Here is a 13,380-nt window from a genome sequence, read left to right as displayed (position 1 = left end):
GGCTCAATCAAAAGTAAGGTTCAACTCTGTTAGTTGAATGCACAGAACAGAAAGATGTTTCATACAATGCTTCTGTGTAGTTTATATTTGAACATATTCTTTTTTCCACTATTACCCACTTAGCGCTACGAATGTCCAGTTGCATTTTCTACAGACAGAGTGTTTCAAAACTGCTCAATCAAAAGTATGGTTTAACTCTGTTAGCTGAATGCTCAGATCAGAAAGAAGTTTCACAGAATGCTTCTGTGTAGTTTATATTTGAATATATTACTTTTTCCACTACTACGCTCTTAGCGCTCCAAATGTCCAGTTGCATTCTCTACAGAAAGAGTGTTCAGATCTGCTCAATCAAAAGTATGGTTTAACTCTGTTAGCTGAATGCACAGATCAGAAAGAAGTTTCACCGAATGATTCTGTGTAGTTTATATTTGAAGACATTCCTTTTTCCACTATTACCCTCTTAGCGCTCCGAATCTCCACTTGCATTTTCTACAAAAAGAGTGTTTCATAACTGCTCAATCAAGAATATGTTTTATCTCTGTTAACTGAATTTACAGATCAGAAATAAGTTTCACAGAATGCATCTGTGTAGTTTTTATTTGAAGATATTCTTTTTCAAAATGTAGGCCTCTTAGCGCTTAGCATGTCCAATTGCAGTTTCTACAGAAAGAGTGTTTCAGAACGGCTCAATCAAAAGTAAGGTTCAACTCTGTTAGTTGAATGCACAGAACATAAAGAATTTTCACAGAATGCTACTGTGTAGTTTATATTTGAATATATTCCTTTTTCCACTATTACCCTCTTAGCGCTCCGAATGTCCACTTGCATTTTCTACAGAAAGAGTGTTCAGAACTGCGCAATCAAAAGTATGGTTTAACTCTGTTAGCTTAATGAACATATCAGAAATAAGTTTCACACAATGCTTCTGTGTAGTTTTTATTTGAAGATATTATTTTTCCCAATATATGCCTCTTAGCGCTCAGAATGTCCAATTGCAGTTTCTACAGAAAGAGTGTTTCAGAAAGGCTCAATCAAAATTAAGGTTCAACTCTGTTAGTTGAATGCACAGAACAGAAAGAAGTTTCATACAATGCTTCTGTGTAGTTTATATTTGAACATATTCTTTTTTCCACTATTACCCACTTAGCGCTACGAATGTCCAGTTGCATTTTCTACAGACAGAGTGTTTCAAAACTGCTCAATCAAAAGTATGGTTTAACTCTGTTAGCTGAATGCTCAGATCAGAAAGAAGTTTCACAGAATGCTTCTGTGTAGTTTATATTTGAATATATTCCTTTTTCCACTACTACTCTCTTAGCGCTCCAAATGTCCAGTTGCATTTTCTACAGAAAGAGAGTTCAGATCTGCTCAATCAAAAGTATGGTTTAACTCTGTTAGCTGAATGCACAGATCAGAAAGAAGTTTCACCGAATGATTCTGTGTAGTTTATATTTGGAGACATTCCTTTTTCCACTATTACCCTCTTAGCGCTCCGAATCTCCACTTGCATTTTCTACAGAAAGAGTGTTTCAGAACGGCTCAATCAAAACTAAGGTTCAACTCTTTTAGTTGAACAAACAGAACAGAAAGAAGTTTCACACAATTCTTCTGTGTAGTTTTTATTTGTAGACATTCTTTTTCCCAATATAGGCCTCTTAGCGCTCAGAATGTCCAATTGCAGTTTCTACAGAAAGAGTGTTTCAGAACGGCTCAATGAAAAGTAAGGTTCAACTCTGTTAGTTGAATGCACAGAACAGAAAGAAGTTTCATACAATGCTTCTGTGTAGTTTATATTTGAACATATTTTTTTTCCACTATTACCCACTTAGCGCTACGAATGTCCAGTTGCATTTTCTACAGACAGAGTGTTTCAAAACTGCTCAATAAAAAGTATGGTTTAACTCTGTTAGCTGAATGCTCAGATCAGAAAGAAGTTTCACAGAATGCTTCTGTGTAGTTTATATATGAAAATATTCCTTTTTCCACTACTACTCTCTTAGCGCTCCGAATCTCCACTTGCATTTTCTACAAAGGAGTGTTTCATAACTGCTCAATCAAAAATATGTTTTATCTCTGTTAACTGAATTTACAGATCAGAATTAAGTTTCACAGAATGCATCTGTGTAGTTTTTATTTGAAGATATTCTTTTTCCCAATGTAGGCCTCTTAGCGCTTAGCATGTCCAATTGCAGTTTCTACAGAAAGAGTGTTTCAGAACGGCTCAATCAAAAGTAAGGTTCAACTCTGTTAGTTGAATGCACAGAACAGAAAGAATTTTCACAGAATGCTACTGTGTAGTTTATATTTGAATATATTCCTTTTTCCACAATTACCCTCTTAGCGCTCCGAATGTCCACTTGCATTTTCTACAGAAAAAGTGTTCAGTACTGCGCAATCAAAAGTATGGTTTAACTCTGTTAGCTTAATGAACATATCAGAAATAAGTTTCACACAATGCTTCTGTGTAGTTTTTATTTGAAGATATTATTTTTCCCAATAGAGGCCTCTTAGCGCTCAGAATGTCCAATTGCAGTTTCTACAGAAAGAGTGTTTCAGAAAGGCTCAATCAAAATTAAGGTTCAACTCTGTTAGTTGAATGCACAGAACAGAAAGAAGTTTCATACAATGCTTCTGTGTAGTTTATATTTGAACATATTCTTTTTTCCACTATTACCCACTTAGCGCTACGAATGTCCAGTTGCATTTTCTACAGACAGAGTGTTTCAAAACTGCTCAATCAAAAGTATGGTTTAACTCTGTTAGCTGAATGCTCAGATCAGAAAGAAGTTTCACAGAATGCTTCTGTGTAGTTTATATTTGAATATATTCCTTTTTCCACTACTAATCTCTTAGCGCTCCAAATGTCCAGTTGCATTTTCTACAGAAAGAGAGTTCAGATCTGCTCAATCAAAAGTATGGTTTAACTCTGTTAGCTGAATGCACAGATCAGAAAGAAGTTTCACCGAATGATTCTGTGTAGTTTATATTTGGAGACATTCCTTTTTCCACTATTACCCTCTTAGCGCTCCGAATCTCCACTTGCATTTTCTACAGAAAGAGTGTTTCAGAACGGCTCAATCAAAACTAAGGTTCAACTCTTTTAGTTGAACAAACAGAACAGAAAGAAGTTTCACACAATTCTTCTGTGTAGTTTTTATTTGTAGACATTCTTTTTCCCAATATAGGCCTCTTAGCGCTCAGAATGTCCAATTGCAGTTTCTACAGAAAGAGTGTTTCAGAACGGCTCAATCAAAAGTAAGGTTCAACTCTGTTAGTTGAATGCACAGAACAGAAAGAAGTTTCATACAATGCTTCTGTGTAGTTTATATTTGAACATATTTTTTTTCCACTATTACCCACTTAGCGCTACGAATGTCCAGTTGCATTTTCTACAGACAGAGTGTTTCAAAACTGCTCAATAAAAAGTATGGTTTAACTCTGTTAGCTGAATGCTCAGATCAGAAAGAAGTTTCACAGAATGCTTCTGTGTAGTTTATATTTGAATATATTCCTTTTTCCACTACTACGCTCTTAGCGCTCCAAATGTCCAGTTGCATTTTCTACAGAAAGAGTGTTCAGATCTGCTCAATCAAAAGTATGGTTTAACTCTGTTAGCTGAATGCACAGATCAGAAAGAAGTTTCACCGAATGATTCTGTGTAGTTTATATTTGAAGACATTCCTTTTTCCACTATTACCCTCTTAGCGCTCCGAATCTCCACTTGCATTTTCTACAAAAAGAGTGTTTCAAAACTGCTCAATCAAAAATATGTTTTATCTCTGTTAACTGAATTTACAGATCAGAAATAAGTTTCACAGAATGCATCTGTGTAGTTTTTATTGGAAGATATTCTTTTTCAAAATGTAGGCCTCTAAGCTCTTAGCATGTCCAATTGCAGTTTCTACAGAAAGAGTGTTTCAGAACGGCTCAATCAAAAGTAAGGTTCAACTCTGTTAGTTGAATGCACAGAACAGAAAGAATTTTCACAGAATGCTACTGTGTAGTTTATATTTGAATATATTCCTTTTTCCACTATTACCCTCTTAGCGCTCCGAATGTCCACTTGCATTTTCTACAGAAAGAGTGTTCAGACCTGCGCAATCAAAAGTATGGTTTAACTCTGTTAGCTTAATGAACATATCAGAAATAAGTTTCACACAATGCTTCTGTGTAGTTTTTATTTGAAGATATTATTTTTCCCAATATAGGCCTCTTAGCGCTCAGAATGTCCAATTGCAGTTTCTACAGAAAGAGTGTTTCAGAAAGGCTCAATTAAAAGTAAGGTTCAACTCTGTTAGTTGAATGCACAGAACAGAAAGAAGTTTCATACAATGCTTCTGTGTAGTTTATATTTGAACATATTCTTTTTTCCACTATTACCCACTTAGCGCTACGAATGTCCAGTTGCATTTTCTACAGACAGAGTGTTTCAAAACTGCTCAATCAAAAGTATGGTTTAACTCTGTTAGCTGAATGCTCAGATCAGAAAGAAGTTTCACAGAATGCTTCTGTGTAGTTTATATTTGAATATATTCCTTTTTCCACTACTACTCTCTTAGCGCTCCAAATGTCCAGTTGCATTTTCTACAGAAAGAGAGTTCAGATCTGCTCAATCAAAAGTATGGTTTAACTCTGTTAGCTGAATGCACAGATCAGAAAGAAGTTTCACCGAATGATTCTGTGAAGTTTATATTTGGAGACATTACTTTTTCCACTATTACCCTCTTAGCGCTCCGAATCTCCACTTGCATTTTCTACAGAAAGAGTGTTTCAGAACGGCTCAATCAAAACTAAGGTTCAACTCTTTTAGTTGAACAAACAGAACAGAAAGAAGTTTCACACAATTCTTCTGTGTAGTTTTTATTTGTAGACATTTTTTTCCCAATATAGGCCTCTTAGCGCTCAGAATGTCCAATTGCAGTTTCTACAGAAAGAGTGTTTCAGAACGGCTCAATCAAAAGTAAGGTTCAACTCTGTTAGTTGAATGCACAGAACAGAAAGAAGTTTCATAAAATGCTTCTGTGTAGTTTATATTTGAATATATTCTTTTTTCCACTATTACCCACTTAGCGCTACGAATGTCCAGTTGCATTTTCTACAGACAGAGTGTTTCAAAACTGCTCAATCAAAAGTATGGTTTAACTCTGTTAGCTGAATGCTCAGATCAGAAAGAAGTTTCACAGAATGCTTCTGTGTAGTTTATATATGAAAATATTCCTTTTTCCACTACTACTCTCTTAGCGCTCCGAATCTCCACTTGCATTTTCTACAAAAAGAGTGTTTCATAACTGCTCAATCAAAAATATGTTTTATCTCTGTTAACTGAATTTACAGATCAGAATTAAGTTTCACAGAATGCATCTGTGTAGTTTTTATTTGAAGATATTCTTTTTCCCAATGTAGGCCTCTTAGCGCTTAGCATGTCCAATTGCAGTTTCTACAGAAAGAGTGTTTCAGAACGGCTCAATCAAAAGTAAGGTTCAACTCTGTTAGTTGAATGCACAGAACAGAAAGAATTTTCACAGAATGCTACTGTGTAGTTTATATTTGAATATATTCCTTTTTCCACTATTACCCTCTTAGCGCTCCGAATGTCCACTTGCATTTTCTACAGAAAAAGTGTTCAGAACTGCGCAATCAAAAGTATGGTTTAACTCTGTTAGCTTAATGAACATATCAGAAATAAGTTTCACACAATGCTTCTGTGTAGTTTTTATTTGAAGATATTATTTTTCCCAATAGAGGCCTCTTAGCGCTCAGAATGTCCAATTGCAGTTTCTACAGAAAGAGTGTTTCAGAAAGGCTCAATCAAAATTAAGGTTCAACTCTGTTAGTTGAATGCACAGAACAGAAAGAAGTTTCATACAATGCTTCTGTGTAGTTTATATTTGAACATATTCTTTTTTCCACTATTACCCACTTAGCGCTACGAATGTCCAGTTGCATTTTCTACAGACAGAGTGTTTCAAAACTGCTCAATCAAAAGTATGGTTTAACTCTGTTAGCTGAATGCTCAGATCAGAAAGAAGTTTCACAGAATGCTTCTGTGTAGTTTATATTTGAATATATTCCTTTTTCCACTACTACTCTCTTAGCGCTCCAAATGTCCAGTTGCATTTTCTACAGAAAGAGAGTTCAGATCTGCTCAATCAAAAGTATGGTTTAACTCTGTTAGCTGAATGCACAGATCAGAAAGAAGTTTCACCGAATGATTCTGTGTAGTTTATATTTGGAGACATTCCTTTTTCCACTATTACCCCCTTAGCGCTCCGAATCTCCACTTGCATTTTCTACAGAAAGTGTGTTTCAGAACGGCTCAATCAAAACTAAGGTTCAACTCTTTTAGTTGAACAAACAGAACAGAAAGAAGTTTCACACAATTCTTCTGTGTAGTTTTTATTTGTAGACATTCTTTTTCCCAATATAGGCCTCTTAGCGCTCAGAATGTCCAATTGCAGTTTCTACAGAAAGAGTGTTTCAGAACGGCTCAATCAAAAGTAAGGTTCATCTCTGTTAGTTGAATGCACAGAACAGAAAGAAGTTTCATACAATGCTTCTGTGTAGTTTATATTTGAACATATTTTTTTTCCACTATTACTCACTTAGCGCTACGAATGTCCAGTTGCATTTTCTACAGACAGAGTGTTTCAAAACTGCTCAATAAAAAGTATGGTTTAACTCTGTTAGCTGAATGCTCAGATCAGAAAGAAGTTTCACAGAATGCTTCTGTGTAGTTTATATTTGAATATATTCCTTTTTCCACTACTACGCTCTTAGCGCTCCAAATGTCCAGTTGCATTTTCTACAGAAAGAGTGTTCAGATCTGCTCAATCAAAAGTATGGTTTAACTCTGTTAGCTGAATGCACAGATCAGAAAGAAGTTTCACCGAATGATTCTGTGTAGTTTATATTTGAAGACATTCCTTTTTCCACTATTACCCTCTTAGCGCTCCGAATCTCCACTTGCATTTTCTACAAAAAGAGTGTTTCAAAACTGCTCAATCAAAAATATGTTTTATCTCTGTTAACTGAATTTACAGATCAGAAATAAGTTTCACAGAATGCATCTGTGTAGTTTTTATTTGAAGATATTCTTTTTCAAAATGTAGGCCTCTAAGCGCTTAGCATGTCCAATTGCAGTTTCTACAGAAAGAGTGTTTCAGAACGGCTCAATCAAAAGTAAGGTTAAACTCTGTTAGTTGAATGCACAGAACAGAAAGAATTTTCACAGAATGCTACTGTGTAGTTTATATTTGAATATATTCCTTTTTCCACTATTACCCTCTTAGCGCTCCGAATGTCCACTTGCATTTTCTACAGAAAGAGTGTTCAGACCTGCGCAATCAAAAGTATGGTTTAACTCTGTTAGCTTAATGAACATATCAGAAATAAGTTTCACACAATGCTTCTGTGTAGTTTTTATTTGAAGATATTATTTTTCCCAATATAGGCCTCTTAGCGCTCAGAATGTCCAATTGCAGTTTCTACAGAAAGAGTGTTTCAGAAAGGCTCAATCAAAAGTAAGGTTCAACTCTGTTAGTTGAATGCACAGAACAGAAAGAAGTTTCATACAATGCTTCTGTGTAGTTTATATTTGAACATATTCTTTTTTCCACTATTACCCACTTAGCGCTACGAATGTCCAGTTGCATTTTCTACAGACAGAGTGTTTCAAAACTGCTCAATCAAAAGTATGGTTTAACTCTGTTAGCTGAATGCTCAGATCAGAAAGAAGTTTCACAGAATGCTTCTGTGTAGTTTATATTTGAATATATTCCATTTTCCACTACTACTCTCTTAGCGCTCCAAATGTCCAGTTGCATTTTCTACAGAAATAGAGTTCAGATCTGCTCAATCAAAAGTATGGTTTAACTCTGTTAGCTGAATGCACAGATCAGAAAGAAGTTTCACCGAATGATTCTGTGAAGTTTATATTTGGAGACATTACTTTTTCCACTATTACCCTCTTAGCGCTCCGAATCTCCACTTGCATTTTCTACAGAAAGAGTGTTTCAGAACGGCTCAATCAAAACTAAGGTTCAACTCTTTTAGTTGAACAAACAGAACAGAAAGAAGTTTCACACAATTCTTCTGTGTAGTTTTTATTTGTAGACATTCTTTTTCCCAATATATGCCTCTTAGCGCTCAGAATGTCCAATTGCAGTTTCTACAGAAAGAGTGTTTCAGAACGGCTCAATCAAAAGTAAGGTTCAACTCTGTTAGTTGAATGCACAGAACAGAAAGAAGTTTCATACAATGCTTCTGTGTAGTTTATATTTGAACATATTCTTTTTTCCACTATTACCCACTTAGCGCTACGAATGTCCAGTTGCATTTTCTACAGACAGAGTGTTTCAAAACTGCTCAATCAAAAGTATGGTTTAACTCTGTTAGCTGAATGCTCAGATCAGAAAGAAGTTTCACAGAATGCTTCTGTGTAGATTATATATGAAAATATTCCTTTTTCCACTACTACTCTCTTAGCGCTCCGAATCTCCACTTGCATTTTCTACAAAGGAGTGTTTCATAACTGCTCAATCAAAAATATGTTTTATCTCTGTTAACTGAATTTACAGATCAGAAATAAGTTTCACAGAATGCATCTGTGTAGTTTTTATTTGAAGATATTCTTTTTCCCAATGTAGGCCTCTTAGCGCTTAGCATGTCCAATTGCAGTTTCTACAGAAAGAGTGTTTCAGAATGGCTCAATCAAAAGTAAGGTTCAACTCTGTTAGTTGAATGCACAGAACAGAAAGAATTTTCACAGAATGCTACTGTGTAGTTTATATTTGAATATATTCCTTTTTCCACTATTACCCTCTTAGCGCTCCGAATGTCCACTTGCATTTTCTACAGAAAGAGTGTTCAGAACTGCGCAATCAAAAGTATGGTTTAACTCTGTTAGCTTAATGAACATATCAGAAATAAGTTTCACACAATGCTTCTGTGTAGTTTTTATTTGAAGATATTATTTTTCCCAATAGAGGCCTCTTAGCGCTCAGAATGTCCAATTGCAGTTTCTACAGAAAGAGTGTTTCAGAAAGGCTCAATCAAAAGTAAGGTTCAACTCTGTTAGTTGAATGCACAGAACAGAAAGAAGTTTCATACAATGCTTCTGTGTAGTTTATATTTGAACATATTCTTTTTTCCACTATTACCCACTTAGCGCTATGAATGTCCAGTTGCATTTTCTACAGACAGAGTGTTTCAAAACTGCTCAATCAAAAGTATGGTTTAACTCTGTTTGCTGAATGCTCAGATCAGAAAGAAGTTTCACAGAATGCTTCTGTGTAGTTTATATTTGAATATATTCCTTTTTCCACTACTACTCTCTTAGCGCTCCAAATGTCCAGTTGCATTTTCTACAGAAAGAGAGTTCAGATCTGCTCAATCAAAGGTATGGTTTAACTCTGTTAGCTGAATGCACAGATCAGAAAGTAGTTTCACCGAATGATTCTGTGTAGTTTATATTTGGAGACATTCCTTTTTCCACTATTACCCTCTTAGCGCTCCGAATCTCCACTTGCATTTTCTACAGAAAGAGTGTTTCAGAACGGCTCAATCAAAACTAAGGTTCAACTCTTTTAGTTGAACAAACAGAACAGAAAGAATTTTCACACAATTCTTCTGTGTAGTTTTGATTTGTAGACATTCTTTTTCCCAATATAGGCCTCTTAGCGCTCAGAATGTCCAATTGCAGTTTCTACAGAAAGAGTGTTTCAGAACGGCTCAATCAAAAGTAAGGTTCAACTCTGTTAGTTGAATGCACAGAACAGAAAGATGTTTCATACAATGCTTCTGTGTAGTTTATATTTGAACATATTCTTTTTTCCACTATTACCCACTTAGCGCTACGAATGTCCAGTTGCATTTTCTACAGACAGAGTGTTTCAAAACTGCTCAATCAAAAGTATGGTTTAACTCTGTTAGCTGAATGCTCAGATCAGAAAGAAGTTTCACAGAATGCTTCTGTGTAGTTTATATTTGAATATATTACTTTTTCCACTACTACGCTCTTAGCGCTCCAAATGTCCAGTTGCATTCTCTACAGAAAGAGTGTTCAGATCTGCTCAATCAAAAGTATGGTTTAACTCTGTTAGCTGAATGCACAGATCAGAAAGAAGTTTCACCGAATGATTCTGTGTAGTTTATATTTGAAGACATTCCTTTTTCCACTATTACCCTCTTAGCGCTCCGAATCTCCACTTGCATTTTCTACAAAAAGAGTGTTTCATAACTGCTCAATCAAGAATATGTTTTATCTCTGTTAACTGAATTTACAGATCAGAAATAAGTTTCACAGAATGCATCTGTGTAGTTTTTATTTGAAGATATTCTTTTTCAAAATGTAGGCCTCTTAGCGCTTAGCATGTCCAATTGCAGTTTCTACAGAAAGAGTGTTTCAGAACGGCTCAATCAAAAGTAAGGTTCAACTCTGTTAGTTGAATGCACAGAACATAAAGAATTTTCACAGAATGCTACTGTGTAGTTTATATTTGAATATATTCCTTTTTCCACTATTACCCTCTTAGCGCTCCGAATGTCCACTTGCATTTTCTACAGAAAGAGTGTTCAGAACTGCGCAATCAAAAGTATGGTTTAACTCTGTTAGCTTAATGAACATATCAGAAATAAGTTTCACACAATGCTTCTGTGTAGTTTTTATTTGAAGATATTATTTTTCCCAATATATGCCTCTTAGCGCTCAGAATGTCCAATTGCAGTTTCTACAGAAAGAGTGTTTCAGAAAGGCTCAATCAAAAGTAAGGTTCAACTCTGTTAGTTGAATGCACAGAACAGAAAGAAGTTTCATACAATGCTTCTGTGTAGTTTATATTTGAACATATTCTTTTTTCCACTATTACCCACTTAGCGCTACGAATGTCCAGTTGCATTTTCTACAGACAGAGTGTTTCAAAACTGCTCAATCAAAAGTATGGTTTAACTCTGTTAGCTGAATGCTCAGATCAGAAAAAAGTTTCACAGAATGCTTCTGTGTAGTTTATATTTGAATATATTCCTTTTTCCACTACTACGCTCTTAGCGCTCCAAATGTCCAGTTGCATTTTCTACAGAAAGAGTGTTCAGATCTGCTCAATCAAAAGTATGGTTTAACTCTGTTATCTGAATGCACAGATAAGAAAGAAGTTTCACCGAATGATTCTGTGTAGTTTATATTTGAAGACATTCCTTTTTCCACTATTACCCTCTTAGCGCTCCGAATCTCCACTTGCATTTTCTACAAAAAGAGTGTTTCATAACTGCTCAATCAAAAATATGTTTTATCTCTGTTAACTGAATTTACAGATCAGAAATAAGTTTCACAGAATGCATCTGTGTAGTTTTTATTTGAGGATATTCTTTTTCCCAATGTAGGCCTCTTAGCGCTTAGCATGTCCAATTGCAGTTTCTACAGAAAGAGTGTTTCAGAACGGCTCAATCAAAAGTAAGGTTCAACTCTGTTAGTTGAATGCACAGAACAAAAAGAATTTTCACTGAATGCTACTGTGTAGTTTATATTTGAATATATTCCTTTTTCCACTATTACCCTCTTAGCGCTACGAATGTCCAGTTGCATTTTCTACAGAAAGAGAGTTCAGATCTGCTCAATCAAAAGTATGGTTTAACTCTGTTAGCTGAATGCACAGATCAGAAAGAAGTTTCACAGAATGATTCTGTGTAGTTTATATTTGTAGACATTCCTTTTTCCACTATTACCCTCTTAGCGCTCCGAATCTCCACTTGCATTTTCTAGAGAAAGAGTGTTTCAGAACGGCTCAATCAAAACTAAGGTTCAACTCTTTTAGTTGAACAAACAGAACAGAAAGAAGTTTCACACAATTCTTCTGTGTAGTTTTTATTTGTAGACATTCTTTTTCCCAATATAGGCCTCTTAGTGCTCAGAATGTCCAATTGCAGTTTCTACAGAAAGAGTGTTTCAGAACGGCTCAATCAAAAGTAAGGTTCAACTCTGTTAGTTGAATGCACAGAACAGAAAGAAGTTTCATACAATGCTTCTGTGTAGTTTATATTTGAACATATTCTTTTTTCCACTATTACCCACTTAGCGCTACGAATGTCCAGTTGCATTTTCTACAGACAGAGTGTTTCAAAACTGCTCAATCAAAAGTATGGTTTAAATCTGTTAGCTGAATGCTCAGATCAGAAAGAAGTTTCACAGATTGCTTCTGTGTAGTTTATATTTGAATATATTCCTTTTTCCACTACTATGCTCTTAGCGCTCCAAATGTCCAGTTGCATTTTCTACAGAAAGAGTGTTCAGATCTGCTCAATCAAAAGTATGGTTTAACTCTGTTAGCTGAATGCACAGATCAGAAAGAAGTTTCACCGAATGATTCTGTGTACTTTATATTTGAAGACATTCCTTTTTCCACTATTACCCTCTTAGCGCTCCGAATCTCCACTTGCATTTTCTACAAAAAGAGTGTTTCATAACTGCTCAATCAAAAATACGTTTTATCTCTGTTAACTGAATTTACAGATCAGAAATAAGTTTCACAGAATGCATCTGTGTAGTTTTTATTTGAAGATATTCTTTTTCCCAATGTAGGCCTCTAAGCGCTTAGCATGTCCAATTGCAGTTTCTACAGAAAGAGTGTTTCAGAACGGCTCAATCAAAAGTAAGGTTCAACTCTGTTAGTTGAATGCACAGAACAGAAAGAATTTTCACAGAATGTTACTGTGTAGTTTATATTTGAATATATTCCTTTTTCCACTATTACCCTCTTAGCCCTCCGAATGTCCAATTGCAGTTTCTACAGAAAGAGTGTTTCAGAACGGCTCAATCAAAACTAAGGTTCAACTCTTTTAGTTGAACAAACAGAACAGTAAGAAGTTTCACAAAATTCTTCTGTGTAGTTTTTATTTGTAGACATTCTTTTTCCCAATATAGGCCTCTTAGCGCTCAGAATGTCCAATTGCAGTTTCTACAGAAAGAGTGTTTCAGAACGGCTCAATCAAAAGTAAGGTTCAACTCTGTTAGTTGAATGCACAGAACAGAAAGATGTTTCATACAATGCTTCTGTGTAGTTTATATTTGAACATATTCTTTTTTCCACTATTACCCACTTAGCGCTACGAATGTCCAGTTGCATTTTCTACAGACAGAGTGTTTCAAAATGGCTCAATCAAAAGTATGGTTTAACTCTGTTAGCTGAATGCTCAGATCAGAAAGAAGTTTCACAGAATGCTTCTGTGTAGTATATATTTGAATATATTCCTTTTTCCACTACTACTCTCTTAGCGCTCCAAATGTCCAGTTGCATTTTCTACAGAAAGAGAGATCAGATCTGCTCAATCAAAAGTATGGTTTAACTCTGTTAGCTGAATGCACAGATCAGAAAGAAGTTTCACCGAATG

This window comes from Symphalangus syndactylus, chromosome 4, assembly GCF_028878055.3.
Source record: "Symphalangus syndactylus isolate Jambi chromosome 4, NHGRI_mSymSyn1-v2.1_pri, whole genome shotgun sequence".
Taxonomy (NCBI): domain Eukaryota; kingdom Metazoa; phylum Chordata; class Mammalia; order Primates; family Hylobatidae; genus Symphalangus; species Symphalangus syndactylus.
This window is presented reverse-complemented; position numbering follows the sequence as displayed.